Source organism: Phyllostomus hastatus, unplaced genomic scaffold (assembly GCF_019186645.2).
Source record: "Phyllostomus hastatus isolate PE091 unplaced genomic scaffold, TTU_PhHast_1.1 phas_contig_29, whole genome shotgun sequence".
Classification (NCBI taxonomy): Eukaryota; Metazoa; Chordata; class Mammalia; order Chiroptera; family Phyllostomidae; genus Phyllostomus; species Phyllostomus hastatus.
Genome location: NW_025333835.1, coordinates 44,204,910 through 44,216,152, shown reverse-complemented (window position 1 = coordinate 44,216,152; position 11,243 = coordinate 44,204,910).

Below are 11,243 nucleotides of genomic sequence, written 5' to 3'. Positions count from 1 at the left end.
CTGAGACCTCGCCGCCCCCCAGCTTGAAGTCCCACCCGAGCCACTTCCAGTAGCCTTCCTATGCAAATGGCCGCAAAAACGAGTGGAGTCTTGCCACCTGCAGCAACACGGATGGGCCGGGAGGGTGCTGTGCTGGGTGAAGTAGGTCGGAGAGAAAAACACAAGGACCAGGGGACTTCACCTCTATGTTGAATCTAAAAAGCAAGCAAACAAACAAAAAAACAGAAGCAAACTCGTAGATACAGAGAACAGCCCAGTGATGGCCAGATGGGAGGGGGGTAGGAGACAGGTAAAAGGGGGGGGGATGAAGAAGTTCAGATCGGTAGTTACAGAGTAGTCACGGGGCTGTCAGGTCCGGCACAGGGAATATAGTCAGTAACACTGTAATAGCCGTGTGGGGTGTCACATGGGTGCGAGATTTATGGGGATGACCACTTGGTACGTCACACACATGTCCAGTCACTAGGGTGTGCACCTGAAACTAACGGAACATTGTACGTCAACCGTAATTGGAAAACATCCCGTGCAACTTGGACCCAGGCCTGGGAGGAGGGAGGCTGCCCGCCTGCCCCTCGGAGGGGCACAGTCGGGCTGCTTCTGAGTGCGCGGGAGCTGCCCACTGGAGGTCCAGGCGGCGCTGGACCTGACTGCCACGTCCATCCTCAAAAAGGGACCCTGGGGCGGCACTGATAGCAACAGGACACAGATGGGAGAGAGTGAACTCTGCCTCCCTTCTTCCCCTCAGCCTCCTGCAGCGACGAGCCACACGAGGAGCCATGTGGCAAAAACGTCGTGCGATGGATAGGGTCTCCACCCCAGCGTCCCCCGGCCCCAGCGTGCCCCGGCGGAGGAAGGAAGGTGGGCCGGTGCCGAAACCCAACATCCCGTAACCCACGGAACACTCAAGGTAAGAGGCGGCGAGGCTCTGCCGCACGGGGCCCTCACTGAAATAAGGCCGCGGAAACAGAGATCGTCCCGGCGCAAGGCGGCAGGACAGAAATCAGGACAGAAATCAGGACAGCGGTCCAGGGTCCCACTGCAATGCCGGATTAGGAGGGCTGATGCCGGCAACTAGGCAACCGAAAGCATTCGGCCGCTGAAGGCTCATCCCCAACGATTCCTCTGGGAGAGCTTTCTGTCCCTTCAAAGGGGAGATCTTAGCCAAGTCAATGAGCTTGTCTTTCTAATCCTTCCTCTGAAGGTATCTGAACCTTGAGCCAAGAAACGGGCCAGCGTTGTCCCCTGTTCTCATAAACACCCTGCTAACGCGTCTCGGCGGCTGCCTCGGGCTCTGCTGAGGTCCTCGGATGGCCCCGTCCTTGCTGCTGCCTCGGGGACGGAGCGGCGATTGGACGCTCCCCGGTACATCTGGAAGCCCACTTCGGAGCCATCGAGAGAAGGAGAATGCTGGCTCTCGTTTCCCTAAATGCAGAGCTCGAGACTCAGCGCGTCCAGGCACAGCCACACTCGGGAACAATACGTTCTGTCCTGCGGCACGACCCGGAGCTCCGCGCATTTGCACCAGAAGATGACTCACATACTGAAATGCCATCGCGGCTCTGCTTTCCTCCTACTCAGAGGACCATTACTGCTTTAATCACAGCTTTGCTCCGGAGCCGCGGCGAGCGAGAAGTGAATGAGGAGTTCTGCAGCCGGCCGTGATGGAAGGTTTACAGCTGTGCCTGACCGCCAGACTTCATTCCCTCCTGCAGGAAAGTGAGGTTGCCTCCCAGTCCGTATCTGTCCCATTTTCCTTTGCACACACACACATGCACACACACACACACACGCCCACGCACAGAGGCAAAACGCTGCTCTGTAAAAAAAAGAGCGAGAGGCTAATTAAATAAGAATATTGTCAGAAAATATCAAGAGGAAGATATAACAGCCTAAGAATGGCCTCGGCGCCATTAAAAATCAGATGCATGTGTAGTGAACTTTTTACGGATTTTATTTTTCAACCCTCTCTTTTTTATTGTTGACACGATTACTGACATCCTCATTTCCCCGTCCCTTGGTCCACCGCCACCCAGCCGCTGTCCCCGCTTCCCTCCGGCCATCGCCACATGTTGCCCGTGTCTGTGGGTCATGCATGTATGTCCTTTGGCCGGTCCCGTCCCCTTCTTCCAGCCAGTCTCCCCCCCTCCCCGCTGACCATTCGGAAGGGAAGAAATAAAGCGGAAGTCGCAGCCCGCCCGATCCGTGCACATCAGAGTGGCATGAGTCAGAGCGGCGGCTGGGCAGTGACTCAGACAGTCATTTAAAGGACAATTTGGGAAGGAGAAGGTGAGAAGAAGAGGTGGCAACTCTGTGAGCCTGGAGAGGATCTGTCTGTGCAACACTAGTGGACCTTGGTTGGCCCATTAACCTCTGACACGAACCATTTACGGGGCGTCTCTGCCCATCCGTGTGCTGGGACCCCTCCTCATTCTAAAGGTGGTAAAATGAATGAGTCATTAGTGCGTCTGTTCAACCCGACACTTCCTAAAGGCTCTGAGATTTCCTGGTTTGGGGTTACAAACCCACAGGCGTAGCTCATGGAGGGGAACATCACTCTAAAAGCTTGGTTTGCTATTAAGAATCCTGTAAAAACCAAAACTGAACCCATATCTAACCACAGTTTGGAGTTTCTGGAAAGAATGTAGAAAACCAGAAAAGAAAAATGCGCGTCAATCACTAAGTCGTCAAAGCACAGGTCAAACCGAGGACCCCAGGCCCCTCCGTCAAACGGGGGTCTGTGCAAAACTGTGTCAGCATTGGCGGGACCTAGCGCACGAGCTCGGAGCGAACCAAGAGCGTGAAATGGATGTGCACCAGCTCCCAAAACCCCAGGAAAGCTACTCCTCGGGGGCAAAGTCCTCAAATGGAACACTTGTGCCCATGTGGAAGAAGGGAAACGAACAAACAAAAAAACCCGGGAGAGGTAGGTACTACAAGGCATCAAAATCGACAGGTTCAAAAACTGTTTTGAGCAATGGAAAAAACATCTCGATAAGTGTGTTGTGCCCAGTGGAGAGGACTTGGAAGGTGACTGGCGTTTAAACATGGGAGAATGAGTACACAATTTTCTATAAATAAATTCTGGGTTTGGCAGGTTTCCCCTCGTATCTTAAGTGTGTCACAAGTGACTGATTAAAACCGTGAAACCGAAACAAATGCAGGGTGGGCGTGGGTGCCCGAGATGGCGGATGGCAGATGGCACCCTGGCCAGCTCCGTGTGACAGTCGCTGGGTGGATGTGTGGGCTCTCTCTTCCCCTCTCGGGTCACGCTGACGATAAAAAATCCACCAACGGAAATTACACCACCAGCATCACGGACGCAGTGCTATATCCCTCGAGTTGGGGTTTGCCAGGGAAATAAGTGGACTTCGGAAAATTAAAACCGCTGGCATAAATTAATACACAGAGTCACAGAGTCACTAACTCTTCTCTATTTCAGACTTAATGTTTTCTGAAATCTGAGAAAACGGGGGGATGTTTTGACACAATTTGTTGTTGTTTTTTTAACATTTTACATTTCAGTTGTAATTTCCTTGACGTGATGAGAAATTCCTTTGTAGCTTCCTTGGATTTCAAGCAAATTTCCCTCTAAAAACTAAATAACTCCACTTACAATTGTGTTCACCCCTCAAAAGCACTGTTTAGTGTGTTGACAGCCTGTGGCAAATTAAACACCGATAAATAGGAAAAAATTATAGTGACAACATGCCAGCCCTTAGAAGTTGGATGAAACATTTTAAGCTTTTTAATAATTTTGGCTTCAAGTTATGACTGCTCACTTAGCGCAGCAGGTGGAGGTAATAACTCCACACTCATTTTCTAGTGAAAGCGCAGAATGAAGTGATTTTGGAAGGATTATTACACACTTTTATTTCTAAATAAAAAGTAGACGGTGATGAAGCATGTGGTCCAATATCTGTGGAATCTTACACAATATTTGCAGTTGAATCAGAGAGGAATTTGCCAGTTAATTTGGCCTTTACTCTTTCGAGGTGAAAATGTGTTTTATTTTATTCTCGCTCTGGAAATTAAATAAAAACGTGTGGACACGGGCAGGGTTTATTATGACTCAACTCCAAAACTGTGGATACTTGTATTCTAGTAAAAATAACCTGCTAAGTTTCCACCTTTCTCTCTGTGCAGAACACCCTGGGCCAGGCCTCCAAACGTCTGAAAATTACACGACTGTTTTCAACTACACCAGTACAAAGTGACGCAGAGTGTGACTGAAATGTACAGTCTGTACTGTTTTTGTGGTTTGGTTTTTGTGAGCATAGGCCACCTTGTAAGAACTTCTAAAGAAATTGTCGGGCGAAGTTTCTGGGTCAGAATCTGGACATCACAGTCTCGTGCACATCTTAAATAATTTTTTTTAGATCTTCCTGTCTTTTTAAAAAAGATTTTATTTATTTATTTTTAGAGAGGGAAGGGAGAGAGAAAGAGAGAGAGAGAGAGAGAGAGAGAGAAACATCAATGTGCGGTTGCTGGGAGTCATGGCCCAGCATGTGCCCTGACTGGGAATCGAACCTGCGACACTTTGGTTTGCAGTCCACGCTCAATCCACTGAGCTACACCAGCCAGGGCTCTTAAATAATTTTTTTTACTGTGCTTTCAGATATATCTTCTAAGAAGCCTTCTAAAATTTTCTTGCATGTAAGCCAGGAGGAACAACTAGGGAGTGAGACAGTCCTGCAACCCAGGGCTCCAGTGGGGAAATAAAGTCTCAGACCTCTGACTGAAAACACCTGTGGGGGTTGAAGCAGCAGGAGAAACTCCCAGCCTCATAGGAAAGTCCACTGGAGAGACCCATGGGGTCCTACACAAACCACCCACCCAGGAATCAGTACCAGAAGGGCCCACTTTGCTTGTGGCTAGTGGGGGAAGTGACTGAAAGTGGGCAGAGAGCGGAGCAACCAGCACTGTTCTCTCTCGGATCCTTCCCCACATACAGCGCCACAACCAGCGACTTGCCCCACCCTGGTGAACACCTAAGGCTCTGCCCCTTACTACATAACAGGCGCGCCAAGACAAAAAAAAATGGCTCAAATGAAAGAACAGATCAAAGCTCCAGAAGAAATACAACTAAGCCATGAAGAGCTAGCCAACCTATCAGATGCAGTGTTCAAAACACTGGAAATCAGGATGCTCACAGAATTGGTTGAGTATGATCGCAAAATAGAGGAAAAAGTGAAGGCTATGAAAAGTGAAATAAAGGAAAATGTACAGGGAACTAAGAGTGAAGGGAAGGAAACCAGGACTCTGATCAAAAGTTTGGAGCAGAAGGAAGAAATAAACAAAAAACTAGAACAGAAGGAAGAATTTAAAAAAATGGGAGAGGCTGAGGAACCTCTGGGACAACTTTAAATGTTTCAATATCTAAATCATAGAGGAGCCCAAAGGAGAAGAGGAAGAGCAACAAATTGAAAACTTATTTGAACAAACAATGAAGGAGAACTTCCCCAATCTGGCAAAGGAAATAGACTTCCAGGAAGTCCAGGAAGCTCAGAGTCCCAAAGAAGTTGGGCGCAAGGAAGCACACACCAAGACACATCATAATTACATCACCCAAGATTAAAGATAAGGAGAGAGTCTTAAAAGCAGCAAGAGAAAAGGAGACAGTTACCTACAAAGGAGTTCCCATCAGACTGTCAGCTGATTTCTCAGAAGAAATCTTGCAGGCAAGAAGGGGCTGGAAATAAGTATTCCAAGTCATGACAGGCAAGGACCTTCATCCAAGATTCCTATATCCAGCAAAGCTATCATTTAGAATGAAAGGGCAGATAAAGTGCTTTCCAGATATGGTCAAGTTAAAGGAGTTCATCATCACCAAACCCTTAGTATATGAAATGTTAAAGGGACTCATCTAAGAAAAAAAAGATGATCAAAAATACGAACAGTAAAATGACAACAAACTTGCAACTATCAACATCCAAACCTAAAAAACAAAAACAAACTAAGCAAACAACCAGAACAGGAACAGAATCACAGAAATGGAGATCACATGGAGGGTTATCAACAGGGGAGTGGGAGGGAGAGAGAGGAGGGAAAAGGTACAGAGAATAAGTAGCATAAATGGTAGGTAGAAAATAGACAGGGGGAGGTTAAGAACAATATAGGAAATGTAGAAGCCAAGGAACTTATATGTATGACCCATGGACATGAACTAAGGGCGGGATTGTGGATGGGAAGGGGGGTACATGGAGGAGGAGAATAAAGGGGGGGGAATGGGACAACTGTAATAGCATCATCAATAAAATATATTTTTAAAAGGCCAGCCATTAAAATAACATTTTATGACTATATAAAAACTGTCGGCCCTGGCTGGCATAGCTCAGTGGATTGAGCACAGGCTGCAAACCAAAGTGTCACAGGTTCGATTCCCAGTCAGGGTACATGCCTGGGTTGCAGGCCACGGCCCCCAGCAACCGCACATTGATGCTTCTCTCTCTCTCTCTTTCTCCCTCCCTTCCCTCTCTAAAAATGGATGGATGGGATCTTAAAAAAAAAAACTGTCATGACACAGTATATAATGGCATGATGCAATGTTATAAATGGCTTTATGTTTCACACTTTTCTAAATTTAAATATTTTAAAATTTTCCTAAGAAAACATACTATTTTAGAAAGAAAAATTAGTTACATTTTTTAGATTTTTCAAGATTGGGAGAAATATAAATTCCTAAAGAGAAAACTTTAAATTTTATAAATTAAAGAAAGCATATCTTGGGAATGGAGGTAAAAGTCAACACTGGCCTGATCCTTTGCTTTGATTATTGGGTTTCTCCCTTTCATACACAGCATGTGCATGGCTGTGAGGAGACCAAAGCAGTGTTAACACCTTGCTAATGAGATTGTTTGTTATTCCTTTCCTGCTACTGAACTGAAAAAAAACCTGTGGCCTCAGAAGGGAAATGAATGAAAGAGATCATTAACCTCCTTATTCGAGACTTGAGAAAATTAAATTACTTGTCAAAGTCATTCAACTTCGTTGGCCTTTGGCACTTACCATATATTGTTTTATAACCTCATGGGCATCTGCAAATAAAATCTATTGCTTTCTTGCCCGTGCGCTCCTTAAATGCTCTTAGTTTTCAGGGCAGCATTTTTTTCACGTCGAATTTGCTTAAGCCACATATTTTGTATTCAAGCAGATGTTCATGAAATATTCATATTGAGTTTATGTGGATTATAATTGCATGTATTACAGATGGTTTCAGATGAATCTGAAAACCTCATTTTCTTCTCACTTAAAAATGCACCCAGAGTAATATTTAAATTACAAGTACGCATCTAATAAATACACGTAGTCCTTTTAACAACTTCTGCATGGCCAGGTGTTGGCAGGAAAACAGAATGAGACATGCTTGGGACTCCTCTCTGGGAGGCCATGTATTTCCTCTGGGTTAGCATGGTCTTCCTGGGATGTCTTTTTCCACCAACGTGGGCTTTGTGTTTGTTTCTGTTTCTGAGATATCCTTCTGCCCCTGGTCAGCGAAAACCACAGTTCAAGTATATCCTTTTCCTCTTAGGAGTCAGGACTTAAGAGTCACTTGGAGAAGGTCATCTTAAATCCAAACTAAGGATGCGATGATTTGCAAACTTGCATTATGAGTAAAATATAAATGAACAATATTAAGCTTTAATAGGGACCCAGGTGTCTTCCCCAGGGTGGGGTCACATTCACTTTTTAAAGACTACTTTCTTAGAGGAGTTGTGTGCTCACAGCAAAACGGAGAAGGAAGCGCAGCGATGTCCTCTGTATCCTGGGCTGCCACCTGCCCATAGCCTCTCCCCTCAGCAGCAGCCTCCCCTGGGTGGTGCGTCCGTCACAGCTGACGCACCTGCGTGGGCACATCACAATCACCCAGGTCCACAGTGCACAGTAGGGTTCCCTCTTGGTGTTGTACACATTTAAACAAATGTGTAATGACATGTACCCCTCATGATAGTATCACAGAGTATTTTCACAGCCCTAAAAATTCTCTGTTCTGCCTACTCATCCCTTCCTTTCCCATGATCCTTTGCAGCCCACTGATCTTGTTCCTGTCTTCATCATTTTGCCTTTCCAAAAAGGCCATGGTAGCTGGAGTCCACAGTGTGTATAGCCTTTTCAGATGGGTTTCCCTCCGTAGTGACAGGCATTTAAGCTTCCTTCATGTCTGTCCATGGCTTGACAGATCCCTTCTTTTTGGCACCAAATAATATTCCATTGTGTGGATGCAACACTGTGTACCCACTCACCCACTGACGGGTGTCTTGGTTGCTTCCGTCTGCGGCCCTGGAATATATAATTTCTATATAAGTGCAATCAGTGGGTATGCACTTTGTCTGCTTTCATTTCTTCTAGAAGGTGTGTAGTGATACCGTATGATGGTTTTCATCTGCATTGCCCTGACGATTAATGGGGCTGAACACATTTTTATGTGTTTATGTATCTCCCCCATGTCTGCTCTCACGCTGTGTCAAAATCTTTTCTATACCTTTTTAAATTGGGATCTTTGAATTCTTCTTCCCGAGGCAGGGGTTGTCTCTGCGTGCTAGCTGCAAGCCTCCGTCAGATGCGTGTCAGGCGAACATTTTCCCCACGCCCGAGACTCGCCTTCTCATTGTTGAGACAGTGCTTTTTAAAGAGTAAATTTAAGTGAAGCTCAGTTTGTTGAGTTTTGTTTTTGATAATTCATGCTTTTTTTTTTTTTGGTATGTTGTCTTTAGGAAATCTTTCCCAAGCCGATGTTACCAAAATTACTACTATGTATTTTCTAGAAGTTTTGTAGACTTAAGCCTTACATGTAAATCTATAATCCATTTTGAGTTAAGTTTTATGTATTTTGTGAGTAAAAGTCAAGGTTTGTATTTTTTGTCTATAGCTGACCATTGTTACAGAACTATTCATTGAAAATATTATTGACTTTCTATCGGACTGCCTTGGGATCTTTGTCAAAGCTAACTTACCATATGGGCATCTTTTTCAATATTTCCTGTTCCATTTCATATATGGAACTATTTATCACTTTATTTATCACTTTATTTTACTAACTTTACAGTAAGTCTTAATATCAGAAAATTTAAGTCCTCCAACTTTGAACTTCTTTTTCCATCTCTTTGGGCTATTCTCGATGATTTACATTCCTGCACAAATTTTACAACTACTTTATGAATTTGTATAAAAATATTCTTTGAGATTTTGACCGGTATTGCACTAAATCTCTAGACCAGTCTGTGGAGAGTAGATTTAAGCCATGAATCTGGTACCTCTCTTCCGTGTATTTAGATCTTCTTTAAATTTTTCAGTGACTGTTACTGTTCCCTGGAATTGTTCATTGTACTTGGAGGTTCTTTCAGCTTTTTGGATCTTTGTGTTTATGATTTTCATAAAATCCGGAGAACTTTTAGCCATTATTGCTTCAAGTATTCTCCCTCCCCTACCTTGTCTTCTTCAGTTTTTAGAGCTTCAATTTCAAGTAAGTCAGTTTTTACAAGGTCTTCCCAGAAAAAGTCCAGCCATTGTTAATATAATAAGAATGGCTTGTGTGACATTGATGTAACCTGGCAGCCAAGGGGAGCGGACTGGAATGCGCATGAGTGAACAATGACGACTTCACTGTACTAGTCAGTGGGGGCGGTAGACACCATTGGGTGAGCACATGTACTGTGTGGCCGTCACATTCGAAATGACTGAGCAAGTAGAGCAACAAATCTGCATTAAATTTTGCGTTAAGCTTGGACATTCCTCCATGGAAACTATTCGGATGATTCAGATGGCTTTCAGGGTGATGCAATGAGTGCGGCACAAATTAAAGTGTGGCACAAACACTTTAAAGATGGCCAAGAATCAGTTGAAAGTGATCCATGTTCTTGAAGGCCTGTAACAAGCAGAGCACCTGAGAATGCTGACCTCAGTCCCCCTACACCCCAGATTTGGTGCCCTGTGACTTGTGGCTTTTCCCAAAACTAAGATTATCTTTGAAAGGGAAGAGATTTCAGGCCATCAATAAGATTCAGGAAAATACGATGGGGCAGCTGATGGTGATTCCAACTAAGGATTTTGCAGAGTGTTTTGAACAGTGGAAGAGATGCTGGGAGAATTCTGTGAGGTCCCAAGGTGCCTACTTTGAAGGGAACTGAGGTGTCCTTGTTCTATGTTCAATGTTTCTTGTATCTTGTATCTTCTTCAATAAATGTCTCTATTTTTCATAGTACATGGCTGGCTACTTCCTAGACAGACCTCCTATTACCCCAAAGATCACTTTTCATTTATTTTTTTTTCTGTTTGCTTCATTTGGAACAGACTCTACTGCTATGTGTTCAAGTTCTCTGATCTTGACTTTCACCAGAGTCTAGTTAGTCCCATTCTATTCTCAGTATTTTTCATTCTGATATTATATATTTTATTTCTTGAAAATCTATTTGATTCTCTTTGATTCTTTATCACTTGCATTCTTTCTCATTATGCTCATATTTTCTTTAATGTTCGTGAACTTGATAGAGTAAAAGTCTACAGAGAATGGAGTTTTTCAATGTCAGGTGCATGCATGTAGCTGTCCCTGGGCCATTTGCAGATCTTGCCATGAGCTAGAAGGTAAGGACCTGGCGTGGGCTCATGATGCACTGCTGGGGACTGGGGACCCAATCAAAGGCCTCAGGAGGCTGGGGTGAAACAGCTGGAGACTTCGGGTGCTTCAAACATATGACCAGTTTCTCTGCAAATAGGCATACGATCAGTCTGAGCTCATCCTAAACGAAGTTCGAGGATAGAATAACCTCTTGAATGCAAGATTCATGCAAGATTCACAAACTTTTGATTCACCTTTACATTGATCTTGTAGCTTTTGGGCCCAGTTTATTTCAGGGAAGGTCTTCTGTAGATTCTATAGTTTATGATGGCCCTGAATATTGTTTTCTGTTTCTTTTACTCCATGAGGTCAACAACAACAAAGTCCAGGATGGACAAATCCTTGTTACCATACACCTTCAAATTCTTCAAATTGCCTTTATCTCTGGTCTTTCCCCCCACCCTCTTTTTCTTAATTGCATGTAGCAGTAATTTGTGTAGCCTCTAACCTGTTGAGTACCTTTTATTGCCCACTCTGCAATAATAGAGCTGGAACCTACATTTACAACAGAGTTGTAGTTACTCCTCCTTTGCCAGGTAGCACCGCATCAAGCTTTGTCAGTAGACTGTTCGAGAGGGGTAGGAGAGAAGGAAGGGGATTTCTCCTTCTGAGCCTGGAGCGTTTACCTGGG